The 15,136-nt window shown below is 38.1% G+C and overlaps 1 protein-coding gene across 1 annotated transcript in view; it reads right to left on the reverse strand.

The window, feature by feature from the left end:
- KCNH7 (potassium voltage-gated channel subfamily H member 7) overlaps nucleotides 1-15,136 on the reverse strand; it is a 465,565-nt gene that overhangs the window by 173,891 nt on the left and 276,538 nt on the right. The window lies entirely within an intron of this gene.

Here is a 15,136-nt window from a genome sequence, read left to right on the forward strand (position 1 = left end):
GATTGGTTTAGCGAATGCCTCAGAGTTTTTAATTCCTTTCTTTCTAGTAGACTGGGGAGCTCTTTGAAGATTAAAAAATACCATTAGAGACCTGCCCTAGAAGAAAAACAAAACATAACAGCCTCATGATACAAAGCCCTCACCAAAGAGGCAGCAGTGCTCATCTTGACTTCAAAAGCCTATTAGAAAAGCAAAGAGGAATGTTAGACCTTCTAGAAGGAGGAAGCTACCAGTCACAAATGACTTAAGGTTTAGCCAAGTGGGGGCACAAATGATGAAACAGCAAAATTTGTACTTGGCTTTTCTGTATGTAATGTTTCCTTTTATTTATTTCTTTCAGCACCTCTTCCATCTTTCTCTACTCTCTCCAGGCCTTCAAGGTGAAATATTATGAACTTCCTTCTATCAAGGAGGAGCATCACAAGACAAATTAATTTCTCATAAAACTGTTAATTATATAATAAATTACCACTTTCAGGAGAATTTTTTAAAGAGGAGTAGCAAAAAATGACAATTATCCTAAAATGAGCTCTAATGTAGCCTCTACATAGAAGAAATATTTTGGTTGTGTGGGTAGGACCTTCTAGATATCCCTCAACTCACACCATATAAGTAACTGCCTGCTGATATTGATTCTGCTGTGGAACAAGTTGTGATCTAAAGAACAGGAGAGGACCATTATGGAGTCCTAGAGCAGCACTAGGAGAAATTTCTATGAATGGAGAGTTTATCTGACATTCTTTCGCCATTTGATTATTTTTTAACAGATGTTATGCTACTTCTGATAAGAAAAGTAAACATGACAGAGACTTCATCTTCACTCATGATTTACTCTTAAAATTCATCCCAAAGTTTGCAGAAAAAGAGAGCAGTGAAAATATTCCACTTTACAGCACATGTATAACTAGACTGCAAGCTCCTCAAAGACAAGATCTTATCAATCTATGCACATAGGCCTCAACACATAGTGGGAAATCAATGAGTATTTGCTGATCTAATAATGATGCTTTTTACTTTTCCCTGAAGGTGAGATAGTTCATGAAAAGCTGTCCACAGGAAATGACCCTTGAGCCAGGCCAGGGCTGCATTTGTGACTGTGGGGGGTAGTAGCCTGCAGTCTTAAGAAGAAGGACTTTCGAGTTAAAGAGACACCTGGGTTCTAAGTTTGATGAGCTATTTAGCTTTTCTGTGTTCTGGCTTCTTTCGCTGTAGACTTAGGATGATGTATTTATGCTTTAAAGTATTTGAGCACTAAATGAGAAAATATATTTAGAGTATGATGCCTAGCACATAGTAGACACTCAGTAGATGGTAGCTCACGGGAATGGAACCTTTTAACATAATGTGGTAGCTATAGAAACTGGATATGCCCAAAGTGTTATTCTTGCAAGAGGTCAGGGAACACTGAGCCTAAGTTTTTAAGGCTGAGTAGGAACAAACTTGGAGAAGAGGGAAGTTCTATGGAGAAAAAACACATGTACAATTCAAACCAATTTCACTTTAACAACTGATTATTCAGAAACCACTATGTGCCAGGCACTGTTCTAGGTACTAGGAGTTCAGCAGGGAACAAAATAGGCTCAAATACTTGCTATTGTGTAGTTTACATTCTAGTGGGGTTGGAGGAAACAGAAATAAATAAGTAAAATACGTAGTGATAAAATGATGATAGTACATAGAATATTGTGGAGAAAATAAAGGGGATAGTGAGTGCCAGGAGTAGGGAAAGTTTGTAAGTTTTAGTAGAGTAGGAAAGACTTCTCTGAGAAGGTCACATGTGAGTAAAGAATTGAGGAAGATGAGAAGTGAGTCTTGAGAATATCTAGGAAAAGAGATAACATATGTAAAGGCCCTGTTATGGGCTGAAGTGTGTCCTCCAAAATTCATATGTTGAAGGCCTAACCCCCAATGTGACTGTATTTGGAGATGGGGCCTACAAGGAACTAATTGAGGTTCCTTGAGTGGGACCCTAATCCAATAGGACTAGTCTCCTTATAAGAAGAGGAAGAGACACCAGGAGTCTGCACACGTGAGGAAAGGTCATGTGATGACCCAGTGAGAAGGCTGCTATCTGCAAGCCAAGAAGAGAGTTTTTACCAGAAGCCAACCTTGCTAGAACCTTGATCATGAACTTTAGCCTCCAGAACTGTAAGAAAATAAATTTCTGTTATTTAAGCCACCCAGCTTGTGATACTTTGCCATGGCAGCCTGAGCTGATTAAGACACCCTGAGGCTGGAGTATGCCAGGGCAGGCAGCCAGTGTGGTTAAAACAGATTAAGCTGAGGGGAAAGTGGTAAGAGATGCAGGTCAGAGAGGTAACAGAGCAGGGAAGTGAGGTGGGGGGTGCCAGAGGAAGTAGAACCTCATAGGCATTGCAATGACTTGGGCTGACAAGGGGAAGCCATTGGATGGGTTGAGAAAGGGAAATGGTAGGCTCTGGCTACTGTAGAGACATGGACATGTGAGACATTTTATGTTAGTTTTTTAAGCAACTAGGTTTGAACATTTTATGTTAGTTTTTTAAGCAACTAGGTAACAGTATACTAGAGCATATAGTATGAACTAGGAGGTGATGGATGAGGCCTGAGCAGTAGGAGGTCATGTCTTGATGGCCTTCTATGTTCTTGGGTTTTTGGTGTTGGGGATATAGTGAATTGCTTTAAGCATGAGAGTATCTGCAAAAGAAGTATTTTAGTGTACAGCCTTAGCACATGGGCTGTTTTGAGTACTAGTAATGTTTTAGAGAAGGAAAGTAATTTCAAAAGATATAGGAGCTATTTGATTGAAGAGACAGAAGGCACATTTAAAACTACTTGATACAGTATCATATGACAGTATCTCATACAGTATCATATCAACGGTGATAAATGGAATAGGTAGTTCCAATGAACGCATATAGTCTGTTTGGCCTTCTGGATTGCGTCAAACTAGCCTGCTTGAGGGAAGCAAGTATCCTAATATTTGCAGGTTTCTCTTATTTCACCAGCCACCTGCTTAAGCCTAAAGAAGTACAGTGAAAGCAAACAGGAGGAATTCATGTGAACTAAAGAAAACCCTTTCACAGAAGCAATAGCAAAAGGATTGAGCTGGCAAAAAGTTGGCAGTTGCATCTAATAATACATTAGGCCTAAAGAAACAACCTTACCATAATAATCGCCAACATATATGGATTTAATATAACAATCACCAACATAATTAAATTGTTATGATCAATACATTTAGATAGTTGAAAGGGTTGATGGGACTAAAAGTACCCTTTCAGAATTTCCAGGACAGATTGTATGTATGTCTTTCATTTGAAAAATGAAGAACTAACCTAATTTACACAAACCTGGTTGGCATGTTTATGTTCTATGTGGTAGTATTAGCAGTGTCTGAGACTCAACAGCATGAGTAATTTATTTTTAATTACTTATTCAAAGTGATTTTAAATATTCAGAAAATGGTGAGGGAGTGTCAGTGAGTAGTAAATTTCTTGGATGTGTCTAGTCCCTGGAACTGCACAGACATGACTCTGCTGTTATCCACTGAGTGACCTTGGGCAGGTTATTTAATCTCCCCAAGACTCAGATTCCTCACCTGTAAAATAAGAAAGGAAGAGAGACTATACCACTTTATAGCATTGTTGGGAAGGGGAAATTAGATAGTCCATGTAAGTATTTGGCATGGAGCCTGGGGTATAGAAAGTGAGTAATAAGTGAGTGTTACTGTTATTAACAGGGGTGGGAAAAATCAGTTTCTCCACTCGAAATGGTGGTTAAATTTCCTTCAAATGTTCAAAATGGAGTCCTTCAGCTTTTAAGAAGCATCAGAGATGAACTCATCAGGTCAACTCCCTTGTCTTCAGATGAGAAGGTGCTTCAAACAGCCATTTGGACAGTGGAAGATCTTTTTATCATCTAGTGTCTAAAATATGTCTTAACTTTGCAGTGACAAGGCTCTTGGCTTATTTCTTAATTTCCCCTGTCCCTGTGGACTGTCCTATTACCTTTAAAAAGTATATTATATATTACATAACTTTTATGATGGCAGAACTTGGTCTCTTTTGGCAAGCTCCATAGTTAGTGGAATTTGGTATATAGTAGAAATGTGTGAAACAATTTTTATTTCTGGATTTGCTCTAGGAGTACCATGATCAGTATTTGAAAACACATTTTAGGAAGATAGATAATAACAATTAATATTTATTGGGTGCCAGCCACTGTTCTAACAGCTTTACATGCCTTAATATCTTTTGCATCTTCACAAAATCTTAACAAAGGTGGTACCATTATCATCCCTGCTATGCAGATGAAAAGTTAAGTATACACAATTTCTCCTTTCCCTTGATCTTGACGGCACTTCTTCCCCTTTCCATGATCGAGGCAGAACGCTTGGGTTCCAATACCTTCATTATACCAAGACCCTGAATTCCATGATTTTTAAGTCAGGTATGTTCTAAGAGATTTTCATCTTTTATAAGCAATGGCCTGAGAAATAAAACCCTTCCTACTTCTTTTTCTCAGTCTTACACATTTCTGCAGCCCTCCTGGATTAGGCAGAATTCCCTTCTGCCACCTGGCAGGCAGGAAGGCACCATGTACTTGCCGAGCCGGCCCCAACCCCACATTTCATTTTAATCCATTTGTTCCTATACTACCTTATGACCATTTTCCATCTCCCCCTCCTTCTTATCAGCTCTGAGCTTCCTAAGAATAAAGGTGCTCTACCCAGCTCCCCGGATCCCTGTATATATCTTTACTACTACTATTAGCAACTACATAATTAAATAATAGTTACCATTTTCTCGATGTCTTCCATATGCCACATGTCTCTCATGAGAAAACCTTATCTCAGAGAAGTTCCTCAAGTAAGTAGTAGAACCAGGGTTTGAACTCAGACCTTTCCAGCTTTCACTCTTTCTCCTACATCAGTTTTTCCCAAAGAGTAAGATGTTAATAGACGTTACTGGAAAGGGCTTTCTGTAATTAATCCAATTTGGGAAATCTCCTTCCCTAGGAGATGCTCAGTGCACATTAGTCTATTAGAGGTTTTGAGAAATTCTACAAAAACAAGTATATTTACTTTGTTTAATGCATTTCCCAAATTCGACTCTAAAATCCTATTTTAGAGAAATTTGCGATAACATCTAGCTCCCTGGAATGTCATTGGGAAACAGTGAATTGTGTTATGCTCGCCCCCTGTTTCAAAGACATCCTTCTGAGAGGTAGGAAGGTAAATATCATAGGTCACTTAGATGTTTATTGGGGAGGGAGGAACTACAGGGAATGAAAGGCTAGGGCAGGAGAGAAAAGAGAACGCCAAAGGCCAGTGTCACTTACTCAATGTATTTTGCTTGGTATTGGTTGTGGTCTCAGCCCTCAGAAATCCAACTAAAACAGCATTGTCACATTTGATCACATATCTTGCAGCAATGATTTCCCTATAAGCTAGCTCTAAGTTGAAAAGTTATTGCTAAATATTAAAATACAGCAGAGTGTTTCACATCCTAGGTCCAGTTCACGCCATTTGACAGAGATCAGTTTCAGAACATAATAGCCCCAATTCAATAATCCATTACTATTCTGCATCAGAAATTTCTTGAGATAACTCTGACATCTGCAAGGAAATATTTTCAGCTATATTTCCCCAGGAGTCTTTCTTGTTCATTTTCAAAATGTGGACATACGTGAATGTATAATTATTTACTGACTCTCACTCCTTTCCATTTCCACATTCTCTGTTAACATATATACACTAGTATTAGGTTCTCTTCATGCTTATAAACTTGACTATTGAAAAACAGCAAGTTCAGCTGTCTTTCTATATGTGATAAACCACTGATAAATTATTTGGGGATTGAAATTAGAAAGAAAATCTCATATACCTTGTCTGACTCATAAATCAGATTGCCTCTTAAGATGTCCTATTATGATTACCTGCCCTGGCTCCTGTTTAATTTTGGAGTTTTTTGGATTGACTTAGTGTATTAGAATGTGTGAGAGTTAGAGCAAGCTAAGGCAGACTTGTAGTGCTGTACTCAGCATCCAGGCAAACCATGTCGACACTTGTAATCAGGAAGTGTGAGCCATGCGTTTGACAATTTTTAATAATTTGTGATTTTTATACCCAAGTAAATATTTGGTTATTTGGTTCAACTTATTTTTCACAAGACATACTTATATGACCAAGCCTCAAATGTATCAAAAGCCAGCCTACCCCACTAAACTATCATTTGTTTAGTAAAATTGCATTAGCACTGAACCGACTGGGCTGACTCAGATTATGAGCAGATCTGCGCATCACTATGTTATGTGCACACTATTGTCAAGGTCAAACACAAGTAGACTCCCAAGGCCAGGCATCACTGTATGGATGTCATTGCTGACTGCGGCTGTCCAGGGCCATATGCCTGGTGTGCTCTGCTCATGGTGTATTGCCGATTGGTGAAAGGAATTGTATCTTTTTTGTTCTCACTACGTTTGCAACTTTGGAGCAAGAACAAAAGTTATGAATAATGTGAGTCTATTCATATCTTAGAATGAGTAAAATATATTTTAAATTAATAAAATTTAATAAGAATTGGGTACTTATGGTAAACAAGGTACCGAACCCGAAATTGTAGGGACCTTTTATCAAAAGAAGAATCCACTCATGAGAGTGTGACTGAGAAGGGAACAAGTCATTCCTCTCAGGGATGTGGAGGGTTTCATGGGAAGAGCATCATTTAAGCTGGATGTAAAATGATAGCGATAGGTAGAAATTGGGAGTGGAGGCATCTCAGGCTGAGGGAAAAGCACGAGCAATGAAGGAATGTGTGACTCTAGAGTGAAATGAGCATGATGTGTGGCTCCTTCTAGGGCAACCAACTTTATTGTTCTCATGCCTGGTATTTCTTATTTTGATGATAACAACAGCACCGACAAATAGTTAACTTTTATTAAACAACTTCCATGTGCAGTATGACTCAGTTATTATGCTGACTCCTTTACATGCTTCATCCCAAGTAATTCTCATAAAAACCTTCATGAACTACACACACGAAACATCCCCATTTCATAGAAGAGGAACTTGACTTCTCCCGAGTCACACAGCCTGACACTGCAGTCAGGATTCCAATCTAGATGGTCTGAACAAGCTAAGGTCTTCACACCACATAATGAGACTTTTATTTCTACTTATTTACAGGTGATACAAGTGACCGCAGTCACATAGAGCTCTACATTTTTCTAGGGTTCAACTTCAGCACGTATCTTCAAGATTCTTAGACACCCTCTACTTCATCCAACTCAGAAAAAGGCACGTTTTAAAACAAGAATCAAATCATTGAAAGTGGCTTAGAATTCTTCTGAGAGTCCTCTATGAAGAGTATTGACATTGATGGGGTTAAAATTAAGCTCTGTAGGCATCTCTGGGACAAAAAAGTGATAGAAGCGGAAAAAGGTGAAATTGAAGGTATCTCGCCAGGTAACTGAGCCCTTCCCTCTTCTCACAACAATTCCTATCCTCTTTGACCACTGTAACTTGGGATTTTCATTTTTATTTTTTAAATGTCTAGACTATTTTTACAGAATTGCTGATGGAGCAGAAAGCATGTCCTGGAAACTAGTGACAACAGCTTTCCATTGGCAGTGCTAGTGAGGCACACCTTCTCCCAGGCTTTGACACTAGGCTTTAGGGCATGTGGCTACTATAGATGTCCCCTGTTCTGAAGGCTGCCGGAGGCATGGTCCTGCAGCTGATGCCTGATAGCAGGAATTGCTTTGCGATCGCTCATCTTTGCTGGATATATTTTTCCAAATACAGCTACAGAGGAAGAGGGAAAGATGTTTTATTTCAAATTCACCCAGGCTACATTTATTGTTGCTTTTATGTTTTACCCATACCAGGATTCATGACCTAGCCTAATGCTTTTTCAAAATATCAGAGCAGTGTCTGCTATGGTCCAGCTGTACGCTGAGACCACAGAGGAAGATGTGAGATGGGAATGATCTGATTTGTACACATAGCAACTTACGTTTATCTGAGGGGCAGGATGGACTCTCTGTGTCCATCAGAGGCTGTGTAGTATAGTGATTAAGCATAAAGCCTCCGCATCAGATTGTCAGGAGCTAATTCCGGGATCTGCCACTTGCCTGTGTTTGATCTTGGAATAAGTTACTAAACTGCTCTGAGACTCAGTTTCCTCATCTGTAAAATAGGGATGATGATGTTACCCACTTCATGGAATTATTGTGAGGATTAAATGAGCCAATATCTTTAAAAAGCTTAAACCATTGCCTTGTATATTGAAAAAAGTGCTAGCTGTTATTATCATAAAGGAAGTATCAAAGAATAATTTTGAGTTTTATAGCAAACAAGTCATTGACTAAAGGATAGAGCCTAACATTTTTTTAAGTTGAGGGGAGGAGACAAAATGTGCTTGTAGTATACCCATTTCCCTCGTAAGCATCTAACTGTGCACCCACATCCCGTATTTCTGATCCTATTGACCTCTAACTATACAGTTGCCTCCTCAGAACTTGCCCCTAGTTCTAAACTTCTCCTGAGTGTCATCCCTTATGAAAATCTACCAGTCCACATATTTATCCAAGGGTCTTGAGTAGCATTTGTTAACAGAGATGCATGGGGCTTAATTTTCAGATAAGGAAATAAATCTCAGCTCTGATGCCTGAAAATTTTTGGCAGATAAGCCCTAAGCTCATTTGGTTTTACCCATGACTAGAAATATGTTGGACATAAAAATAGGTTAATTCTATCAGCTGAAGGTGAAATCTTTAACTTCTCTAAACAGGTACCTTCATCTAAATACCCATGACTCCTTCTTCTTGCCTGATGACTTTGAAGCTGATCAGTGACTCTGAACATATGAGAAGTGGTGAACGTATTACCTCTCTTAGCTAATCAAAACCCATTTGATAGGAAACTTCTGGAGATAAAGCCCTATATCAGAGAAGTTTCTGTGAAGAGGAAAATTTCAGGCACTATGGTGAGAGAGACATTTTAATGGCAATGGAGACTTTTATTACCTCTCAAATGGTAAAGAGGAACTGAAAAAAAATTTAGATTGAACACACTGGTGAGATTTCGATAGACATTATAAAACCACTAGCAAAGCTGATCTGTCACGTATTATATTTTAGAAGAAAGAGATTAAAACTTTTAAGATGAAAGGAATTAATTTCCTAGATTTCTTGCCCTTACTGTCAATTGCTAGGGACAAAGAAAGCAGGCAATATCATACAGCATTAATGCTAACAAGAACAAGGATGGAGCAAATGTTTTACCATCTACTCAGATCACTGGAAAAACATAATAAGAAGGCCCTGTACCAAAATATGATTGACAAGTAGAGCCTGAATTGATTTCATTGATATTCTTTAAAGTGTTTCTCCTTCTAAGAACTGCACCTGAGAAGCAATCAGTATTTCAGTGTCTCTGTGTGCATTTTCTGGAAAGCGTCCCAGAGAGGTGACATCAAGTTGCATCTTAATGGAGAATGCATAAATATTTCCAAACTCATTTCAGAAGGCAAGGTGATATAGAATGCTTGGCAAAATATATAGATAGTGAATGGTATTTCAGAGCCTAGATGGAGGGAAAATAATCCTCTCTAGGAAGACATTGACATGAGAATGTAAGAAGTGTTGATACTTGTGCTGAACTTCTTCAGTTTTCCCTTTCAGACTCACTCTCCATCCTTCTCCTGCTCAGAATGGAGAGAAGATGCTGAAAGGGATCCTTTATCCTCTGGCTTCCAGTTGGATTTTAACCAGTGGGGATTTCCAGCAAGAGATTGGAGGGAGGGAAGATAGCGATGAACTATTTTTCCCCTAGACTCCAGGCCTACTGGGATGCAGAGTGTTGGGTGCATCCCTCACTAAATGTCATAGTTCCTGTCAGCCCTCAGCAGATAGTTCTGTCTCAAGGTTCCAGTAACTATCATTCCCTGTGCTTGCCCCTTCTAATGGCTCTCCACTGTTACTGCACCATTTCTTGTTTCTTCTCATAAACCCTACCTTCACCTTTGTAAATTGTCCTTTCATTAACTCTCCTCCAATTACCCCATTTGAGTGTTCCAAAACTATTTGGATGCTGATTCATATAGGATAAAAATATTACCAGACAAGGAAAGTAAGTGGAAACTTGGTAAGCAGACGTTCCATATTTGAAACATAAAGATGTAGCAAAATACTGGGATACTGACAATCAGTTGGATACGTAAAACAAATAAAAAGAACCTAAAAAAATTGGACCAGATAATAATAATAATATGGCACTACATTTGTGCCCACATAGATTGGTGGAAATCTTAATCAGGACAAAATATGGGTGTCAGGTATTTGGATAAGATAAACGACTTTCCAAAATTAAATTCCTTTAGAACTTCAAGGAGGATGAAATATAACAGATATAGTTCTGAGCAGTGGTCAGAAGAATAGCAAATTATGCAGTGGTAATAGTATGATCAAATTCAACATTTTCGTGAAAGTGAGGAGAACTAAAAATACCCGTCAGTAGGAGAGTGCTTAATGATAGAAAATAAAACAAAGAAATAGCAAAAACTGACAGAAGACTTAAAACATTAAAAAAAAACTCATTAATATCCCAGGGGAAACCTTTAAGTCATTTAAAAATATCACAGCGTAGGGGCTGGCCTGGTGGTTTAATGGCTAAGTTTGCACTCTCCACTTTGGCAGCCCGGGGTTCACTGGTTCGGATCCCAGGGGCAGAGCTATGCACCGTTTGGCAAGCCATGCTGTGGCAGACATCCCATACAAAATAGAGGAAGATGGGCATGGATGTTAGTTAGCTGAGGGCTAATCCTCCTCCTCAAAGACAAAACAAAAAAACAACAAAAACCCACCACAATGTATTTCTAAGAAAATAAATCAACCGCAAGTCTCAGATGACTAAGTGGCAAAACTGCACACCTGAATGAAGAAAACAAATAAACAAAAAATTAAAACTTTTTTCCAAAATGAAGAAATTTTGAAAGAGAATCAGGGAAGCTAGTAAGAATAGAAGGTCAAGTGTAAAAAATTAAACCAAAAATAATTTGAGGGGCACTTACAAAAAAATTTATGAGTGATTAATTAAGTTAGATAAGTTATTGGAAGATTAAAAAAAACAGAGGACATGAACTGGGGAACAAATTTGATCACTGGAGGTATATTCAGTGTAGAAAGGACACTCAGCTAAAAACTATCCCACTAGTTATGGAAGAGTTCTAGAACCACCTTATACAACGAGAATGCATTAAGTGTATTGTACAACAACATAAATAAATCATCTCCCACGATCAATATTTAGAATACTCAAGTATGATGCTGGTGCCTGAAGAATGTAATTTATTTTTTTGATGATCAGTGTGATTCCCATGATAAGCATTTAAGAGGGATCAACAGATTAGAGCAGTGCTTCCATACCAGGCGAGCTGTTGGCAACGGTAATAAATTGTAGGATACTAAAACCTTGTGGAGAATAATGTGTTGGTGGAAAGGTGACATTTTTCTGTAAGGCGAAAATCTTGCCTGTTTCATCTATTGGAGATTTTTGAGTTTAAATAAAAAACAAACAGAACCAAAATGAAAAGAAAAGAGAGATAAAACAAAGGAATAGGAGAGAAATTGTTAGCTGGCCACTCTGGACCTAGCTTTGCGATATGAATTTTAACACACCCATTAAATACTGACAGTGTTCCAGGGGCAGGAATTATTGTCTCCATTTTACAGAAGGAAACAGAATAAAAGGGCTCCATTACTACATTACTCACTGGCTCAGTTTGACTTGCCACGAAAAAGCAGAATTCAGACTCCTGCCCAGGTCTGTCTGTTATAAGTACCCTGTTTATTTCAGTAATTCATTTAGATTTTAAAAAAATTCCTAACTGATTTTTATTAGAGATTTTAGAAGGCTTTAAAAATTGATGAACAGTCTGATTTGGACAGTGTTTTGCAAAGATAAGCTGACTCAAAACTAAGAAAGAAAAAAGGATAGGAGCAATCAGGCATTTCTATGCCTAGGATTCATTAACAGTGTTTGCTAGGCAAAATTCTAAGACGGTCTTCAAAATCATCTGCCTCTGGTTTACCCACCCTACATAATTCTAGAGACAATGAAGTGATGGATTTGACTCACAATTAGTTTATGTTATATGGCACAGTTGACTTTAAGAAAGGGAGATTATCCAGGTGAGCCTAACATGGTCACTTGGGACCTTTAAAAGCAGAGATTTTTCTCTGGCTAGTCACAGGAGTGGAAGTCTGCTTTCACTGCTGGCCTTGAAGAAAGCAAACACGCATGTTTGAACTGCAGAGAGGGGAAGCCCCTAGCAGAGGAATGTGGTGTTGAACTGACTGCTGACAACTAGTGGGAAAATGGGAACACAGTCCTACAACCACAGGAAATGAAATTTGCCATCAACCTGTGTGCTTGAAGAGGACGTGAGCCCAGATGAGAACTGCAGCCCTGGGATGGGTAGCTTGATTTTAGCCTGGTAAGAACCTGAGCAGAGAAGCCAGTCCCACCATGCCCAGACTTCTGACCTTCAGAACTGTGAGCTAATAAATGGGCATTGTTTTAAGCAGCTATTTGTGGTATTTTATGGTGTAGCTATAGGAAATTAACACACAGCAAAAACGTCTTCTGGAATTTGTCTTATCTGACATTTTTACAAAAGTTCAGGCTATAGAACAGTAAAATTACAGGCAGCTTGTGCATATAGTAGCAGTTTGATCTGTGGGGAATACACTGAATGGAGACTGAGTTACATGTTAACCGTGTGAAATGGCAGAAGTTTCAGTGTGGGTTTAAGGCAAGGCATTTTAGGAAGAATTAATCTAGATGATATTTGCAAGATGATGAATGGGTCTCAACCCACAATTATGATTCATTAAAGAGCTATAGTGAGCACTTTCATTGTTCCCTACAGACATGGGCTCAACATGCTACTGTTGAGAAGAGCAACAGCATTTCTGAGCATCCTCAGGAAGGGTATTGGAAACTAGTTAGAAACAAAAGGTCTGGAAAAAAATATATGGTTAATTCTTTCCCAGGATAATGTGAAGAGTTACCCTTCTTAACTAGATATCAGGAAATACGTAAGTGATAGATGAAGTTCTCAGCTGAGCAACTAAAATGAGCAACAGTTTTTTCTGAGGAAGTATATTTTATAAATATGCCCTTTATTTGGAGAATGAAAGATTTCAGAAATATTCTCAAAGTTTATTAAAAAAAAGAGTAAGACTGCAGAGAAGATCTGTTGGAAACAATCTGCGAGCACAGTTTGTGAGGGGGACGCTCTTTCTTTCCCTTTCCAGATGTTTCTTTCCATACCCAGTAAGTTAGGTTAGTATAACAGTCCTGACTCCTCTCCATTGCTTTGATCCCCTCGTGCTTGGGAAGGTAGTATGATTTATCTGATTGGTAAAATTGGTTGGTATATTGGGAATTCTTGATTCAGCTCCTTCTTTATATCTCTTAAGAATAAGCCTGACCAAAGAGAGCACATTTTCTCTTCTGCATGTCTCTAAATGGGTGGATAAGGCTGTTTTTTTTCTGGGGTTTCGTATGAGCAACTCTAAACCTCCCAAAAATATAAATGCAATTGTAAAACACGCCAGCTTCATCCTAGCTTTGAGTAATGAAAGTGTTGTTTTGCTTCAGAAATCATATTCTTTTGCCTTCTTTACCCACTAGTTTAAAGTTTGGTGTGCGGTAGGAAAAGAAATGCTGTTTATTGGGTCACGTCAAAGGGCCTAACAATTAGAACAAGATAGCTCCTCTTGATGTTACAAAGAGGAATTCTAAAAATTAAAACCAAAATGAAGCATAGTTTTATTCATAATTGATAGTATGTTTAAGAAATTTGTTACTTCAAGAAGTTGTATAGAATGAAATTACAAAGGATTTTAAGAAGTGTTTAATGAATCTAATTATTATAAATTTAGAAAAGATTGGAAGTTTGAATACATCCTCACATTTCTGAGGTCAAATAACTGGGTTATTATATCATGTTGTATAGTATCCCTGATATATTTAATTTACTTGCTTATTCATGCAATAGTCTAAACCCATGTGGCATTTTTAACATTTGGAGTAATTTCCAGCATCGAAAAGATTTCTAATGTCAATATATAAAGCATAAAAATCACCTTTAAGTCTCAAAATGGAAGATTTGCAATCCAATTCTCTTGTGTATTTTTCTTTATTCACTACTATCTTTACAATTTGGGTTTCTAAATTACTAAATTCTTGATACAGAATGGGAATTTTACATTTCATGATTCCTCTAGGAGTTGTTATGAGCACTTTAACCAATGGAAATGTATGACAAAGAGTAATTAACCTTTTAAACGCAAATCTCCCCAACAAGACAGTGACAAAAAGAGATGTAAAATGAAGAGCCTGACTAATTGGCCATGTTTGACATCTCATTCTCATAGTTACCTGGATCTAGGAATGGGAAAGAAGCACGTTGTCTTCGTTTAGAAAACAGTTAAAAACCATTGCTTTTCTTTTCTTTTTGCAGGAATTTAAGGAGTAAAGGGCAATGTATTGGACATTTCCGAAGGACTCTAATTACCCTTTATCTGGATCTCCTTGGCACTTTGAAAAGAATTCTGCACTTTATTATACCATTGTACATTGACAGTCTATTTCATAGGATTCTATTGCATTATTTGTGTATGTTAACTTCCCAATTTGAGTATAAGATGAAGTTATTCCACTCCTTTTGTTTATATATGTTTATTAAAACCACATAACCCCTCTGTGCACAAAGAATTTAATTCAAGTTTAATGAATAAATCAACTTCCCATGGTTGGTCCTACCGCAAACTACATGACTATGATTCATACGGGAGTCAGAGCTGAAGTAACCACGTTGGTTGCATTTGCCTACATTCTCCACGTGTACTTCTTTATGATGTTTAGGGAATTTGGGGTTATCAGTGACTTAGGGATCTTAGCTGCAAGAAACAAGTCACTTCATCCTTGGCACAGCTATAGAGAGAGTTCAAAATCATTGCTGCAAAAAGCAATAAAAGGAGGGTGTAGTTTACTCTGCACTCTTTGCACCATTTTGGAGAGTACAGCTGGGATGAAAGCTTATTGAGGAGCACTGAGGGAAAGGAGTGAGGTGAGCATTACAAA

This window comes from Equus quagga, chromosome 4 (assembly GCF_021613505.1).
Source record: "Equus quagga isolate Etosha38 chromosome 4, UCLA_HA_Equagga_1.0, whole genome shotgun sequence".
Taxonomy (NCBI): Eukaryota; Metazoa; Chordata; class Mammalia; order Perissodactyla; family Equidae; genus Equus; species Equus quagga.